Here is a 17,307-nt window from a genome sequence, read left to right as displayed (position 1 = left end):
TGTTTAAGGTGTCTGGTCTTCCAGACAGCATTTGGATTTACTTCTACCAGGAGACTGTGGGCACTAGCGATTGATAGCCCTTTATATTTTGTTTTGTTTTGTTTTGTTTTCCTTTGTTTAAAATATATTAAAGCATCATTAACATATAATAATGTATACACATTTAAAATGTATAATTCAATGAAGCTGACATATGTATACACCTGTAAAACCATCACCACAGTCGCGATAATGAACCCCTCCAAAAGTTTTCTCATGCCCTTTGTAACGTCTCATTTCTGCCCTTCCTCATCCCCAGGCAAACACTGATCTGCTTTCTGTCTCCATAGTTTGCATTTTCTAGAATTTCACAGAATTTCATAGGAGTGGAATCATGCAACATGTACTCTTCTTTTTGGTCTGGCTTCTTTCACTTGGCATAATTACTTTGAAATTTAGCCATATTATTATGTGGAGGAAGTGTTCATTTCTTTTTATTGCTGAATAGTATTCTCTTGTATGTATATTAGTTTCCTGGGGCTTCTGCAACAAATTACCACAAACTGGATGGCTTAAAACAACAGAAATGTATTCTTCCCACAGTTCTGGAGGCTAAAAGTCTGAAATCCAGGAAGATCACTCTTTTTCCACGGGCTCTAGGAGAGAAACGATTCCTTGCCTTTTCCAGCTCCTGGGGAAAGTCTCCATTCCTTTACTTGTGACTGCATCACAGTCTCTGCCTCTGTGGTCACAGTGCCTTCGCCTCTTCTGTTTGTCTTCTCTTCCTCGTGTCACTCTTATCATGTCACTTATGGTGGTATTTAAGGCTCATCTGGATAATCCAGCATTATCTTTTCTTCACAAAATTCTTAACTGAATCATAAAAACAAAGACCCTTTTCCCAAATAAGGTAGCATTCAGAGGTTTCAGGCATTAGACTTGGGTGTCTTTGGGGGGCAATTTTTCAGCCTACTGCAGAATGGATAGACCACAATTCTTTTATCTGCTCACCTGTTGATGGATATTTAGTTTATTTTCAACTTTTTGGCTACTACAAATACTGTAAGGACATTCATGTATAAGTCTTTGTATGTACATATTCATATTTCTTGGGTAGATATCGAGGAGTGGATTATTGGAAGATATGGTAGGCATATATTTAACTTTTAAAGAAACGTCCAAACCATTTTTCATCAGCAGTGTCTGACAGTTCTGTTTCTTCCACGTCCTGGCCAACACTTGGTATAGTAAGTCTTTTTAATTCCAGCCATTCTAACACGCATGTGATGTTATCTCATTATGCTTCTGATGTGCATTTCCATAGTAACAACTGATGTCGTGCGTATTTTATGGCGCTTAGTTGCCACCCCTATATTTTTATTGGTGAAGTGTCTGTTTAAATATTTTGCCCTTTTTTTACGGGATTGCTGGTATATCTAAATATAGGTATTTTACCGATAGGATTTGTAAATATTTTCTCTCCTGTGTAATTTGTCTTTTCATTCTCTTACCTGTATCTTTTGAAAAACAGAATTTCCTAATTTTGAGGAAGCCCAATTTGTCAATTTTTTCCTTTCATGGATAATGCTTTTGGTGTCATATCTAATATAATAATGCCAGCTCATTAATGCATTTACAAAGATGTTTTAAAATATTACGTCCAGTCTCTTGATTTATTGTATTGAACTTCTTTCAATCCCAGGCTCCCATTAGAAAAATTCTGACATTTCCCGGATGAGAGAATGAAGAGGATGGAAGAAGCCTTCCCATCATTTCATAAACCTCACTGTGCAGGTAATTACCTCTCTCTATAAACAAAACCCATCCTATCAACTTCTCGAAGGTACTTTGTTCTACTATCAATAGAGTCAGGATTATCCCCTTTCTTTTTTTTTTTTTTTACTGTACGCGGGCCTCTCACTGTTGTGGTCTCTCCCGTTGCGGAGCACAGGCTCAGCGGCCATGGCTCACGGGCACAGCCGCTCCGCGGCATGTGGGATCTTCCCAGACCGGGACACGAACCCGTGTCCCCTGCATCGGCAGGCAGACTCTCAACCACTGCGCCACCCGGGAAGCCCTATCCCCTTTCTTAAAAGTTGCTTCTCTATAATAAACATTTACAAAGTTCTTTTGCATATATTATTTCATTTGCTCTTCATAATACCCCTGATGAAGTATGCAAGGCAGGAATTATTCACATTTTACAGCTGAGGAAGCTGGAGCTTGGGGGATAATTTGTCCAGCATCACACAAATAATAAGTAATAATTCTGGGCCTTGAATCTAAATTCTTGCGTCCCCTGCATCGGCAGGCGGACTCTCAACCACTGCACCACCAGGGAAGCCCTTGAATCTAAATTCTTAAGTCCTGATGATGTGAAATGTGAATTTGATCCGAACAGTAAGTAATTTGTTTATATATGCTTCTAATTTATGTTTTTTAAGTGTAAACACATTAAATGTAATGTTAATATAAAACATAAATAATATAACTATAAATAAATAAAAATAAATCACATACATATACGTATAATGTTAATATAATTAGAGTGTTTGTGATCAACACTACAGCACAGAGTGTTTATACACGGTGCTTCTCAAACTCTAAGCCAGTAGTGGATCTTGTTAAAATGCAGAGTCTGACTCACAAGGTCTAGTCTAGGGTTTGACCCACAAGCTCTGCTGTATAATCAGCCCCCAGGTGTAGCTGAAGGTCTGCAGGCAGACCGCTCTTTGAGTAGCAAGTGTTTCACAATTTTTGCAAACAAGAACTTACGGTGTGAGGGGCAGTAAAGTGTGGTTAAAATGTCCTGGACGAGCGACCAGGTAATTTTGGCTCTGATCTTAAAAAAGCCACTTGGGGACTTCCTTGGTGGTTCAGTTGTTAAGACTCTGCACTACCAATGCAGTGGGCGCGGGTTCAATCCCTGGTCGGGACGACAAAAAAAAAAAAAAAAAAAGGCACTTGACTGCTCCCCATACCCTTCCCCAGTGTGCGCCTCCCCAGCCCCGAGACCTTGGTGGCCATTTGATTGAGGCAGTGGCTCGCCCCCCCAAGTTCACATGGTGGCGCAGCACTGTGCATGCACGCACAATTAAAATAAATAAAAAACACTGAAAAGCCCAACCAACCAGTGATGATTAGCCCTAGGGCAGGCCCCTAAATCCATCAGCCTCAGTAAGTATATCCTCACCTGTAAAATGAGAGGGTTAGACATGATCACTATGATCCCACTACCTCTAATACTCTCTGAAAGTTGTATCTCCTTTACTTCTCATGTTGGAAAAGAATAGAAGGACAAGAGATGGGTCCCACTGTAGCAATTTAGACCTAAGGCAATTAACTCAAGCACAAAGTGTTGTTTAAAATAAAATTTCAAGTGGGAATGTACTCTTTCCACTGTTAGAAGAAAGTCCCTTGATTCTCAGTCTCTGTCAAGTGAGAAAATTGTTTTGCCTTTTGCCTTGAAGCACTTGTGTTATTTTCAGCTGAGTTGCCTTAAGGACTAAATTATAGGGTGGGCTTGGAACTTGGCTTCTTTTTTGTGACAAAGGTAACAAAAACTCATCATCCTATTCCTTTATCATTGCCAGACCTCCCAGAAGGGAGCTTTAATAGCCCTTCAGTTGTGGTCTTCCTACATTTCCTCCACTGCTTGACTTTTTATTTTGTTTAAACTGTCAGGGTCCATTACTAGGGATTGGGAAAGAGACAGAGTGGAATTGGTCTTTAGAAGATGTATTTGAAGATTTCTTTTAGATGAAGGAAATAAAGATTCCTAATGATTTTATAACTTTCTAGAAAAAAAGCATATTTGTACGAACATTCAGAAAAAAGGAACCGTATTACTCAATCCCACATACAAAATTTAAAAAAAGGAGACTAAAATAGAGTAGAAAGTTTTCTGGCTTTTTGCCAAAGAAAACCAGCTAGCCTTTTGGTATATTCGGTAGATCCATGCATCCTGATTAAATTCAAACCAACAATAGCTATTTTGAATCTCTACTAATGAAAGTAGGATGCCATTAAAAAAATGATTGTCAAATCAATGAGCAAATCTGCCCACAACTAGTTAATGCTGCAGTCAGGATTCAAACATACATCTTTCTGATTTCAAACTCCTTAGCTATTGTGGTATACTGCATTTCTCAAGGCAGTAATCTCAGTCTATCTCATTTTAACTGGTAGATTCTGATCCAAGCTAGGCAAATATCCTCTGATGCAATTTTTTTTTACTTTTTTTAAAAAAAGTATAGTTGATTTACAAAGTTGTGGCAATCTTTGCTGTGCAGCAAAGTGACTCAGTTGCACGCATAGAGACATTCTTTTTTTTTTGTACTCCTTTCCATTATGGTTTATCACAGGGTATTGAATATAGTTCCCTGTGCTATTCAGTAGGACCTTGTTGTTTATCCACCCTATATATAATAGTTTACATCTGCTCATCCCAATCTCTCAGCCCCTCCCTCCCGCTTCCCCTTGGCAAGCACAAGTCTGTTCTCTATGTCTGTGGGTTTCTGTTTTGCAGATAGGTTCATTTGTGCCATATTTTAGATTCCACATATAAATGATATATTACGGTATTTGTCTTTCTTTCTGACTTACTTCACTTAGTATGATAATCTCTAGTTGCAGTCTGATGCAATTTTGAATTTAGTGATTCTCCCCAAGAGAGCGTAAGGAAACCCAAGGCAAAAGAATTTGCCAGACCTGTGCTTGGGGGAAAAGTAGGTTCAACTCTTGTTCTTGAATGACCCACTTCCCTGGACCACTCCAATTTAGGAATACTCCCATACAAGTGAGAAACTTCCAGAAGTTCCTCTGTTCTCTGAATCAGCTCTGTTGCAGCCGAACAATCCGGACAAGGCAGGTCAAGAAGGTCACTCCTTTATTCAGCAAATATTTTTTGAGCAGGTTCTAAGTACCAAGGACCTGGATAGGTGCTGGGGATACGAAGAAAAAAGCAAATTGCTCTTACCTTCAAGGAGCTCACAGACTAAAGGGGAGAGAATCACAAATGAAGGGCTAAACAGTAGAATCATTTAGTAGCTGTGATGGGAGTTTGTACAAATGCATGGGTGTAAAGGAAGATGGGACTCAGGTCTGATCAGGTGAGACAAGGCAGACTTTACAGAGGAGGTGGGGTTTGAGCTGAGATGTGAAAGTTGAGCAGGAGTTTTCCAGGTACCTAAGCTGGAGTCGGTATTTAGGAAGAAGGAAAAACACATGCAAAGGCACGGATGCCTGTTAGAGCCCTGAGAGTGAGAATCTAACGTGAGGTGGTGGGGTGGGGCAGAGCAGGAAGTAAGAGCACACATCACAGGAGGGCTGGGGCAGACCCTGAGAAGGGGCCTCGTGTACTGCACTGGACAGTGTAGACCTGTTCTATAAGACAGGGGGGAGCTACTGGAGAATTTACTAACGGCTCATAATTGGATTATCATGTTAGAAAGATCCAAAATTCAGGCCCTGGCACCCTGTAGAACCATAAATCTGCCAATGGCATTAGAGAGCTTTTAAGGAATTATTCCAGCCATTACCCAAGTTCTATCAAAATTACGAAGTACGTAAAAGTCTTCGCCCACCTTTCTCACTTCCTTCTTCTCTTCCAGCACTGTGTTCTGTCCTTTACCATCTAACATCCTACATCCTACCCACCCAGGCGTTCCCATTTTCCAAAAGTCCAAATTAAACCTTGCTACCTAGAACCTAAACTCAAATTCACAAGACCATCTCAGACATTGCCTCAATAAAACAGTTGGCACAAATGGATGTTTATGAACAGGTAGACTTAACACTGTGTGTCCTCCGGCCTTCTACCATCCCCCCACCAGGTGTGGGAGAATGCTGTCCTGGGGTGAACTTGGCTTGAGTGAATCCAGAAGGGCAATTCGGGCAGGGAGAGGGTCTCTTCTCTGGAGATTACCTATCAAAAATTGTAAATATGCTCTTTGACCCAGAAATTCCATTTTTGTGAACCTACCCTACAGATACAGACAAATGTCCATGTGTAGGGGGTTGATTAAGGAAATTATGGAACATCTCTAAATGTTGATGTCCGTGATTTAGAAATGAAAAGCAGGGGCTTCCCTGGTGGCGCAGTTGTTGGGAGTCCGCCTGCCGATGCAGGGGACGCGGGTTCGTGCGGAGCGGCTGGGCCCGTGGGCCATGGCCGCTGAGCCTGCGCGTCGGAGCCTGTGCTCTGCAACGGGAGAGGCCACAGCAGTGAGAGGCCCGCGTACCGCAAAAAAAAAAAAAAGAAAGAAATAGAAATGAAAAGCAAGTTGCAAAAGTGATTTCTTTTCTGGAAGAAAATTACATATGTCTATAAAATGTTTGTATTTAGAAGAAAACACTCCAAGCTCTTCATATCAGCAAACCATGGCAAATGGGTAGGGGGTGGAAAGATGCGGGGACTTCGACTATTTATTTCATACAATTTTGTACTATTTGTATTTTTACAGGGAGTACATCACATTTATAATAAATGATAGCCTTTATTACTCCAGCTGTGTTCTCGCCAGCTCAGAGAACAATGCATCATCTAGAACTGAATATCACATCTATTAATCCAGTTTAACTTTGCATTTGATATTTTTGGTCCGCCTACAGTTGGTTTCTATTGAACTTGCTGTCAGTTAAGACACCTAGGTCTTTTTCACAGAAGCAGAAAGCAGTGTGGGTAAAAAAACAAGAGATAAAATTCAGTCCAATTATTGTTACTTATTGTTAAGAACAGACTTAAAACAACATGAAATCCTTGGCATTTCCAACATTTATTCATGCATCAACCCACAATCTCTTTCCTATTGATGATGTTTATGGTTTCCTTGAGTTACCATGAGGTTCAGAATCTCTTAAGAGAGTGAAAAAGGGCAGGTGGGTGGCGTGTGCAGGTAGAGCTATTTGACTGTGCTGGGGGTATTTCAATTTGTTTGTTTTTTTATAAATGTACATTTAAAAATGTGATGCTTTTCCATAAGTTTTTTTTAATTTAAATAAGATTAAACTATATGAATGATTGTACAACTTCCTTTTTTTAATGTAATACTATCTTGGATATGTTTCTATATCACTGCATGTAGATCATTCTTCCTAAAGGCAGCATTGTCTCAATAATGTTGATTTAACTTCTTGACAATCAATCTTTTTTTAACTGAAGTGTCGTTGGTTTACAATGTTTTGTTAGTTTCTGGTGTACAGCAAAGTGATTCAGTTTTATATATGTGTGTGTGTGTGTGTGTATTCTTTTCCAAATTCTTTGAAATATTGAACTATTGAATATACTTCCCTGTGCTATACAGTAGGTCCTTGTTATTTATTTTATATATATGGTGTGTGTTTGTGAATCCCAAGCTCCTAATTTGTCCTTCCCCACCTTTCCCCTTTGGTAACCATAAGTTTATTTTCTATAACTATGAGTCTGTTGTATAAATAAGTTCGTTTGTATCATATTTTAGATTCCACATATTATATATATATATATATATATATACACCACATCTTCTTTATCCATTCATCTGTCCTTGACCAATCTTTACATGTAGGTGGGAGGAGTTGGGGAGAAGGGGCCAAAGGAAGGGTAGAGATTTTATAAATTTTATTGTTTAAAAATGCTAACCATCATCTGAGCCTTCAGCAAGTTGTAATCTTTTTGCCGGTGGAGGGTCTTGCCTTGATGTTGATGGGTGGTGGTTGCCGAGCCTGGGGTGGCAGTGGCAATTTCTTACAATAAGACAACAAGGAAGTTTGCCATCAATTGACTCTTCCTTCCATGAACAATTTCTCTGCAATGCTGTTTGATAGCATTTTACCCACAGTAGAACTTCTTTCAAAATTGGAGACAGTTCTTTCAAACCCTGCCGCTGCTCTATCAACTAAATTTGTGTAATATTTAAATCCCTTGTTGTCATTTCAACAATTTGCATAGCATCTTCACCAGGAGTAGATTCCATCTCAAGAAACCACTTTCTTTGCTCATCCGTAAGAAGCAACTCCTCATCTGTTAAAGTTTTATTGTGAGATGGCAGCAATTCAGTCATATCTTCAGGCTTCACTTCAAATTCTAGTTCTCTTTAATTACTTCCTCCACTGAAATCTTGAACCCCTCAGAGTCATCTATGAAGGTTGGAATCAACTTCCAAAGTCCTGTTGTTGATATTTTGACCTCTTCCCATGAATCGTGAATGATCTTAATGGAATCTAGAATGGTGAATCCTTCTCAGGTTTTCAATTGACTTTGTCCAGATCCATCAGAGGAATCACTATCTATGGCAGCTATAGCCTTAAAAAATATATTTCTTAAATAATAAGACTTGAGGGGCTTCCCTGGTGGCGCAGTGGTTGAGAGTCCGCCTGCCGGTGTGGGGGACACGGGTTCGTGCCCCGGTCCAGGAAGATCCCACATGCCGTGGAGTGGCTGGGCCCGTGGGCCATGGCCGCTAGGCCTGCGCGTCCGGAGCCTGTGCTCTGCAACAGGAGAGGCCACAACGGTGAGAGGCCCGCGTACCGCAAAAAAAAAAAAAAAAAAATAATAATAATAATAAGACTTGAAAGTTGAAATTACTCTTTGATCAACGGGATGCAGAATGGATGTTGTGTTAGCAGGCACGAAAACAACATTAATCTCGTTGTACATCTCCAGCAGAGCTCTTGCATGACCAGGTGCATTATCATTGAGCAGTAATGTTTTGAAAGGAATGGTTTTTTTTCCTGTGCAGTGCCTCGACAATGGGCTTAAAATATTCAGTAAACCATGTTGTCAACAGATGTACTGTCATCCTGGCTTTATTGTTCCATTTATAGAGTCAGAGAAGATTTAGCATAATTCTTAAGGCCCCAGGATTTTTGGAATGGTAAATGAGCACCGGCTTCAGCTTAAAGTCATCAGCTGCATTAGCCTCTAATAAGAGAGTCAGCCACTCCTTTGAAAATTTGAAGTGAGGCATCGACTTCTCCTCTCTTGCTATGAAAGTCCTAGGTGCTGTCTTCTTCCAGTATAAGGCTGTTTCATCTACATGTAAAACATATTGTTTAGTGTAGCCACCTTCATTAATTCTCTTAGCTAGATATTCTAGATAACTTGCAGCGGCTTCTAGATCAGCCCTTGCTGCTTCACCCTGTACTTTCATGTTATGGAGATGGCATCTGAGAAGAAGCTTCCTCACTTCTGTCAGCCATAGAATTGAAGAGTTAGGGCTTTGCTCTGGATTAGGCTTTGGCTTAAGGGAATGTTGTGGCTGGTTTGTTCTTTTATCCAGACCACTACAACTTTCTCTGTCTTAGCCATAAGGCTGTTTCACTTTCTCATCATTCGTGTTCACTGGGGCATCACTTTTAATTTCCTCCGAGAACTTTTCCTTTGAGTTCACAACCTTTGCTAACTGCTTGGCACAAGATGCCTCGCTTTTAGCCTGTCTTGGCTTTTGACATGCCTCCCTCCCTAAGCTTAATCATTTCTAGCTTTTGATTTAAAAAAAGAGATGTGCAACTCTTCCTTCCACTTGAACACACTTAGAGGCCACTGTTGGGTTTAAGTGGCCTGGTTTCAATATTGTTGTGTCTCAGAGAATAGAAAGGCCCGAGGAGAGGGAGAGAGATGGGGAAATGGCCAGTCGGCAGAGTAGTCAGGAAACACACACAGCATTCACTGATTAAATTTGCCATCCTGGGCACAGTTCATGGCACCTCAACACAATGACAACAGGAACATCAAAGATCACTGATCACAGATCAGCATAACAAATATAATAATAATGAAAAAGTCTGAAATATTGAATTACCAAAATGTGACACAAAGACATGAAGTGAGCAAATGCTGTCAGAAAAAATTGGCACCAATAGACTTACTCAGTGCAGGGTTGCCACAAACCTTCAATTTGTTAAAAAAAAAAATGCAGTCTCTGCAAAGAGCAACAAAGTGAAGCACAAGAAAACAAGGTAAGCTGGTAGTATATCCTCTCAGGTGAATTATCTGTTCAAGCCATTTGACCATCTTTTTACTGGGTTGATTGTTTTCTTAGTGTTGCATGAAGAGAGTTTTAAAAATATATTTTGGATATAAACTCTTTGTTGGATATGTGATTTGCAAATGTCTTTATTCTTTTTATACATAACCAGTTCAGTTTGCTAATAATTCATTGAGGACTTTTGTATCAAAGTTCATGAGGGAAACTGGTCTAGTTGGAAGAGACCAATTGGAATAGACTAATTAGAATAGTTTTCTCTCTCTCCCTTTTTTTTTGCACTGTCTTTGTCTGGTTTGGGTACCAAGATAATGCTGGCTTCATAAAACGAGTTGGGAAGTGTTCCTGCCTCTTCTATTATCTGGAAGAGAATGTGTAGAATTAGAGGTATTTCTGTTTTAAATTCTGTTAAAATTTGCCAGTGAAGCCATTTGGATCAGGATATGTCTTAATACAGTTGATTTTTTGTATATTGATCTTGTATCCTGCAACTTTGATAAATTAACTTATTAGTTCTAGTAACTTTTTTGATGATCCCATTGGACTTTTTACATAGATGATCATTGTCCGTGAATAAATACAGTTTTATGGGACTTCCCTGGTGGTGCAATGGTTAAGAATCTGCCTGCCAATGCAGGGGACATGGGTTTGATCCCTGGTCCAGGAAGATCCCACATGCTGCGGAGCAGCTAAGCCCATGCGCCACAACTACTGAGCCTGTGCTCTAGAGCCCGTGAGACACAATTACTGAGCCCTCGTGCCACAACTACTGAAGCGTGCGTGCCTAGAGCCCGCGCTCTGCAACAAGAGAAGCCACCGCAATGAGAAGCCCGTGCACCGCAACTAGAGAGAGCCCGGGCACAGCAATGAAGACCCAACGCAGCCAAAAATAAATAAATAAAATAAATTTATTTTAAAAAATACAGTTTTACTTCTTTTCCAATCTTGATGACTATTTCTTTTTTTTGCCTGATTGTCCTGGGTTAGAATCACCAGTACAATGTTGAATAGAAGTTGTGAGAGCAGACATTAACAGTTTTGTTCCTGATTAGTTCCTGAATTTAGGGAGAAAGCATTCAGTTTTTCAAAATTAAGTATGGTGTTAGCTATAGTTTTTTTTTTTTAAATAGATGCCCCTTTTCAGGTTCAGAAAGTTCCCTTCCATTCCAATTTGCTGAGGGTTTTATCAGTAATGAATGTTGGATTTTGTCAAATTTTTTGTATCTATTGAGATGATCAATGGTTTTTCTTTTTAGTCTGCTTATATGATAAATTAAATTAATTGATTTTTGAATATTTAAATCAACCCTGAATTCCTGGAATAAATCCCACTTGATCATCAGGGATTGAATTGGTAAAATTTTGTTGAGGATTTTTTTTTTTTTTTTTGCGGTACGTGGGCCTCTCACTGTTGTGGCCTCTCCCGTTGCCGAGCACAGACTCCGGAAGCGCAGGCTCAGCGGCCATGGCTCACGGGCCCAGCCACTCCGCGGCAAGTGGGATCTTCCAGGACCGGGGCATGAACCCGTGTCCCCTGCATCAGCAGGCGGACTCTCAACCACTGCGCCACCAGGGAAGCCCCTGTTGAGGATTTCTGCATCAATTTTCATGAGAGATATTGATCTGTAGTTTTCCTTTTTTTGTAACATCTTTACCTACCTTTGGTATCAGACCAATACTGGTCTTATAGAATGAGTTGGGATGTAGTCCCTTCTCTTCAGTTTCCTAGTTATGTGTAACCAGGTCTTCCCTGGTGGTGCAGTGGTTAAGAATACATCTGCCAATGCAGGGGACACGGGTCCGAGTCATGGTCTGGGAAGATCCCACGTGCCGTGGAGCAACTAAGCCCGTGCACCACAACTACTCTGCCTGTGCTCTAGAGCCCACGAGCCACAACTACGGAAGCCCGTGTGACACAACTACTGAAACCCATGCGCCTAGAGCCTGTGCTCCACAACAAGAGAAGCCACTGCAATGAGGAGCCCTCGCACCGCAATGAAGAGTAGCCCCAGCTCACCGCAGCTAGAGATAGCGCGCGTGCAGCAATGAAGACCCAACGCAGCCAAAATAAACAAACAAATAAATAAATAAAATTAAAAGAAAATGTTTGATTGAATTCACTACAGAAGCCATCTGGGCCTTAAGAGTTTTTGTGTGCCTGTGATGGAAGAGAGGGGTGTTTTAAACTACAAATTGAGTTTCTTTAACAGATATAGGGCCATTCCAATTTTTTACTTCTTCTTGAGTGAGTTTAGTAGCTTGTGTCATTAAAGGAATTTGTCTATTTCATCTAAACTGTTGACTTTATTGGAATATAGTTGTTAATAGTATTAATAATAGTTGTTATTATGTTTTAATGTATATAGAATTGGTAATCATGCGACCTCTTTCATTCCTGATACAGATAATTTGTGGTTTTTCCCTTTTTCTTTTCCTGATCAACAGTGTGGCCTGAAGTGGATCAATTTTATTGATCTTCTCAGAGGACCAGCTTTAAGTTTACTGGGTTTCTGTTTTATTTATTTTATTGATTTCTATATTGATCTTTATTATTTCCTTTCTTTTACCTACTCTGCTCTTTTTTCTAGTTTTTAAGGTGGAAGTTGAGGTTACTAATGTAAGATCCTTCTTCTTTTTTAACATAGGCATTTAGTGCTATAAATTTCCCCCTAAGCACTGCTTTAATGGCACCCCACAACTTCTGATATAAAGTGTTTTCATTTTCATTCAGTTAAAAAATGCTTTCTAATATCCCTTTTGATTTTTACTTTCATCCTTGGATTACCTAGAAATGTGTTATTGAATTTCCAAATATCTGGGGATCTTCTAGAGGTCTCTGTTTCTGCTTTCTAATTTAATCCTATTGTGGTCTGAGACCATACTCTGTAAGACTTATATCCTTTTAAATTTATTGAGAGTTGTTTTATGGCCCTGAATATGGTCTATCTTGCTGCTTGTGCTGGTTTTCCATAATTCCTAAGCCCTATTGGGGTGATTCAAAGGATCCATAATGGAAGCCTGCACACACTGTGGGTTTCATTATAGGAGAGGACACTGAGCTTGGGGACTCATGACTTTCATTGCGAGCAGAGGCAAGACTGTTCTTTGTTCAAGGGGGTGAACATTACCTCATCTGTCAAGATTGCTCATTGCAAATACAACCTGGTGAAATTGCCTGGATAAAGTGGCCAGGGTTCTGCAATTCTGGCATACCTGCAAGAATGTGCAGGCATACTCAGGACGCATGGTGGATTACCCCCCAACAAGGTCACTGAAGTTCTTTTGATTCTTCTGGATTATTTTTTTCTTTCCGTATTTCATTTTGAAGAGCTTCTATTTTTTTTTAATTAATTTATTTATTTTTGGCTGTGTTGGGTCTTTGTTACTGCTGGCGGGCTTTCTCTAGTTGCGGCGAGTGGGGGCTACCCTTCGTTGCGGTGGCTTCTCTTGTTGTGGCACACGGGCTCAGTAGTTGTGGCTCACGAGCTCTAGAGTGCAGGCTCAGTAGTTGTGGCTCACGAGCTCTAGAGTGCAGGCTCAGTAGCTGTGGCACACGGGCTTAGTTGCTCCGCGGCATGTGGGATCTTCCCGGACCAGGGCTCGAACCCATGTCCCCTGCATTGGCAGGCGAATTCTTAACCACTGCGCCACCAGGGAAGCCTGGGAAGCCCCTTGGATAGCTTCTATTTCTATGCTTTCAAATTCACTGATCTTTTCTTCTGCAATCTCTAACCTGCCCTTAATCCCATTCGGTGTATTTTTCATCTCAGATATTATAGTTTTATTACTAGAAGTTTCATTTGGATCTTTAAAAAAAAGAATCTTCCATGTTTCTCTTTAACTGTTTGAACATATGGAATACAGCCGTAATAACTGTTTTAGCATCCTCGTCTGTTATCTCTAACATCTATGTCAGCCCTCGATCAGTTTTGATTGATTTGCTATTTTCATTATGGGTTGTGTTTTCCTGCTTCTTTGTATAGGTGGGAATCTTTGATTGGGCGCCAGATATTTGTAATTTTTACCTTGTGGAATGCTGGATATTTTTGTGTTCTTATAAATCTTGAGCTTTGTTCTGTGATGTAGTTCAGTTGCTTGGAAACAGTTAACTTAACTTGCAAACAAGTTACTTGGAAAACAGTTTTATCCTTTTGGGTCTTGCTTTTATGATTTCATGATTGTTTTATGATTTTTTAGGCCAGTTTAGAGCAGTGGTCATTCGAGGACCAGTCTAGGAATAATTAATTCCATACCACTACCAATCTAGGAATAATTCATTCTACACTACTGAAGCAAGACCTTAAGTCCTCTACTCAATGCTCTGGGAATTAAACGTTTCTGCAGTCCTGTGGTTGAAGCAGGCACCCACCTGGCCCTGTGTGAATGCCATGCACTGCTCCCTCTAATCCTCTCAGATGGCTCTTTCCTTGGACTTGGGTGGCTTCTTCACAAGCATGCTCTGATCAGTACATGCTCAGGTGGGACACTCCGAAGATCTCCAGAGCTCTCTCTGTGTGTGGCCCTCTCCTCTCTGATACTTTATCCTATGAATACTAGCTGCCTTCTTCTCCCCGTACTCTCAGCTTCATGTCCTCAACTCAGGGAGCCCTCCGGACTCTACCTCAATGGTCTGGTCTACAAGCCAAGGCTGTAAACTGAGGCAATTATAGGACTCTCCCCATTTGTTTCCCATCTCTCAGCATTCCTGTCCTTCATTACATGATTTCTGGTGTATTGGAAAACCATTGCTTCATATGCTTTGTCTTTTTTTTGCCCCCACAGTTGTTTCAAGAGGAAAGGTGATTCCAGTCCTTATTACTCCATCTTGGCCAGTAGTAGACGTTGCTTTATTAATTTCTTAACTTTAGCTGTTATTTCTTCAAGTTTGTTTGTTTGTTTTTTTCCTGTCCTCCCACTTCAGGGACTCCAATTACATAAATATTAGGCTGCTTAAAGTTTTCCCATCTCACTCATCCTCTGCTTACTTTTTTAAGTCTTTTTTTTTTTCCTCTCCATGTTTCATATTGCATTGTTTCTATTGCTAAGTCTTCAAGTTCATTCATCTTTTCTTGTCTACCCTGTAGTTAATCCCATTCAGGGTATTTTTAATCTCAGATGTTGTACTTTTCATCTCTAGATATTCAATTTGGGTCTTTTTTTAATCTTCCATGTCTCTACATAGCATGTTCAATCTTTCTTTTAGCTTCTTGAATACATGGAATACAGTAATAGTTGCTTTTAGTGTTCTTTTCTACTAACTCTATCAATCATGTGCCAATTTTGGATCAGTTTTTGTTGTTGTTGTTGTTGTTTTTTGCCATGCCACGGGGCATGTGGGATCTTAGTTCCCTGACCAGGGATTGAACCTGTACCCCCTGCATTGGACGCATGGAGTCTTAACCACTGGACTGCCAGGGAAGTCCCTGGATCAGTTTTGATTGATTGTTCTCCTCATTAGAGATCATACTTTCCTGTTTCTTTGCACACTTGGTAATATTTGATAGATGCCAGAAACCGCAAAATTTACCTTAAGTGTTGAATGTTCGTGTATTACTACGTGTTCAGCTTTGTTCTGGGACACAGTTACGTGACTCAGAAACAGTTTGACCCTTTCAAGTCTTGCTTTTGCACTTTTTCAGGTAGCACCAGTACATCATTTAGTTTAAGCCTAATGCCCCTTCCCCCACCACCCCACTTCTGAACACTCTATCTAATGCCCTGTGAATTATGAATGGAAACAGGAACTATTCCCAGCCCTTTGGAAATTCTAAGAATCATTCCTTCTAATCTTTTTGGGTGCTTCCTTCCTTGGCCTCAGGTGTTTTTCTCCCACACATTCACTGATAAGACTCAAGGGAGACCCTCTGCAAATCTCCAGGGTTCTCTCTCTCTTTGCAGCTCTCTCCTCTTCTGCAGCTGGCCTTGCAAACTCTACCTGCCTCTGTCTCTCTGAACTCACAGTTGAGGGAGACCACTGAGCTATGCCTGGGTTCCCCTTATTCTGGTACATCTTGGAAACCTTCTCCAGGCAATAACCTGGGGCAATCAGAGTGCTCATGTCATTTGTTTTCTGCCTCTCAGGGATCATCATCTTTCATTGCCTGATGGTCAATGTCTTAAAAAGCTTTGCTTAATATATTTTCCTCCAGATTTTAGTTGTTTCAGGCAGCATTGTAAATCTGGTGTGTTTTAATACATCTCATCTGGAACCTGAAGTCCCCACAATTTTTGAAGCCTAACATTAACAGTTTTTGTAATTGCTGGTCCAGTTTCTAATAATTAAATTTACTCATAAACTTGTTTAGAGATTATAATTTTAATCCAAAATTTAAACTTTAAGTTTTAAATTTAAATCCAAGCAAATTAGCTCAGTCACTGTTTCTAAGGATACTTATTTTGTCAACAAATACTTGAGCACCTAGTGGTTTCTGGGGATTACAGCTGTGAACAGGACAAGAGCCCTGGCCTCATGGAGTTCATATTCTAGTGGGCATGTTTTAAAAAAATGTTAGCATGATGTATTTGCTAATTTGTCAAAGTTTTTTTGCAGAAAGCTCAAAAAAATAAAACTAAGTGATGTAAAAATTCTAAGGAACAATGATGAATCCAGACATACTTTTGGCTTGCAATCTGTCAACAAAGTAGTAGACCTGAACCACAGTTGTGTAGCAGCGGTGGGCAACTTTTATTCAATTTGGACATAAGTTGCACGAGGCAAGTGCCCTGCCTGTCAGCTGGCCTCTGGATTCCCGGTGTCTAACACATATGTGATAAAAAAATTTCAACCTCCTCTTCAAGGGACCTCATCTTGGTTCCTATAGGGGCATAAGGCACAGGAAACAGCCAGCCAGGACGATAGGGAGGAAAAGCCTTAAGTGCAACACATCAGGGGGAGATGGAAATGTAACATGAAGCTGGCTGCTTGTCCTCAGTTGTCAGTTGTTTTAAGACTGGCAGGTGAGAGCAGACACTTCCTGCCTTTGGTTTGGTTCCTGACTTTTTAACATGGCTGGGCCAACTCCCTTGCCTCGGTTTGCGCAGGTGAGGGCAGGGAGGAGAGGAGGAAGAAAGGGGATGCCGTAGCTTCTAAACTTTACTTTTTAGGGGTGTATGTGTGTGGTATCTATGAATATGTGGTAATATATGGAAAACGTGAATACGCTGGACAACTTGGATGTGCTGGGGGTGGTCAGGAGCCCAGGCCGTGTGTCCCTCCTCTGATCCGCGAACATCCACTCACCCGGGTAACCCACCTGGGCGCCCGCAAGTCCAGCCGCGCAGCGAGGCAGAGGGTGGGTGGGAGGCGTGGGCTGGTGTCGGCGGCCTCAGCTCGCAGCGCCGTAGGTTTGGGGCAGCACCGGGA

The sequence above is a fragment of the Neophocaena asiaeorientalis genome, unplaced genomic scaffold (assembly GCF_003031525.2).
Source record: "Neophocaena asiaeorientalis asiaeorientalis breed wild unplaced genomic scaffold, Neophocaena_asiaeorientalis_V1.1 scaffold166, whole genome shotgun sequence".
Classification (NCBI taxonomy): domain Eukaryota; kingdom Metazoa; phylum Chordata; class Mammalia; order Artiodactyla; family Phocoenidae; genus Neophocaena; species Neophocaena asiaeorientalis.
Note: the sequence above shows the minus strand (reverse complement) of the source record.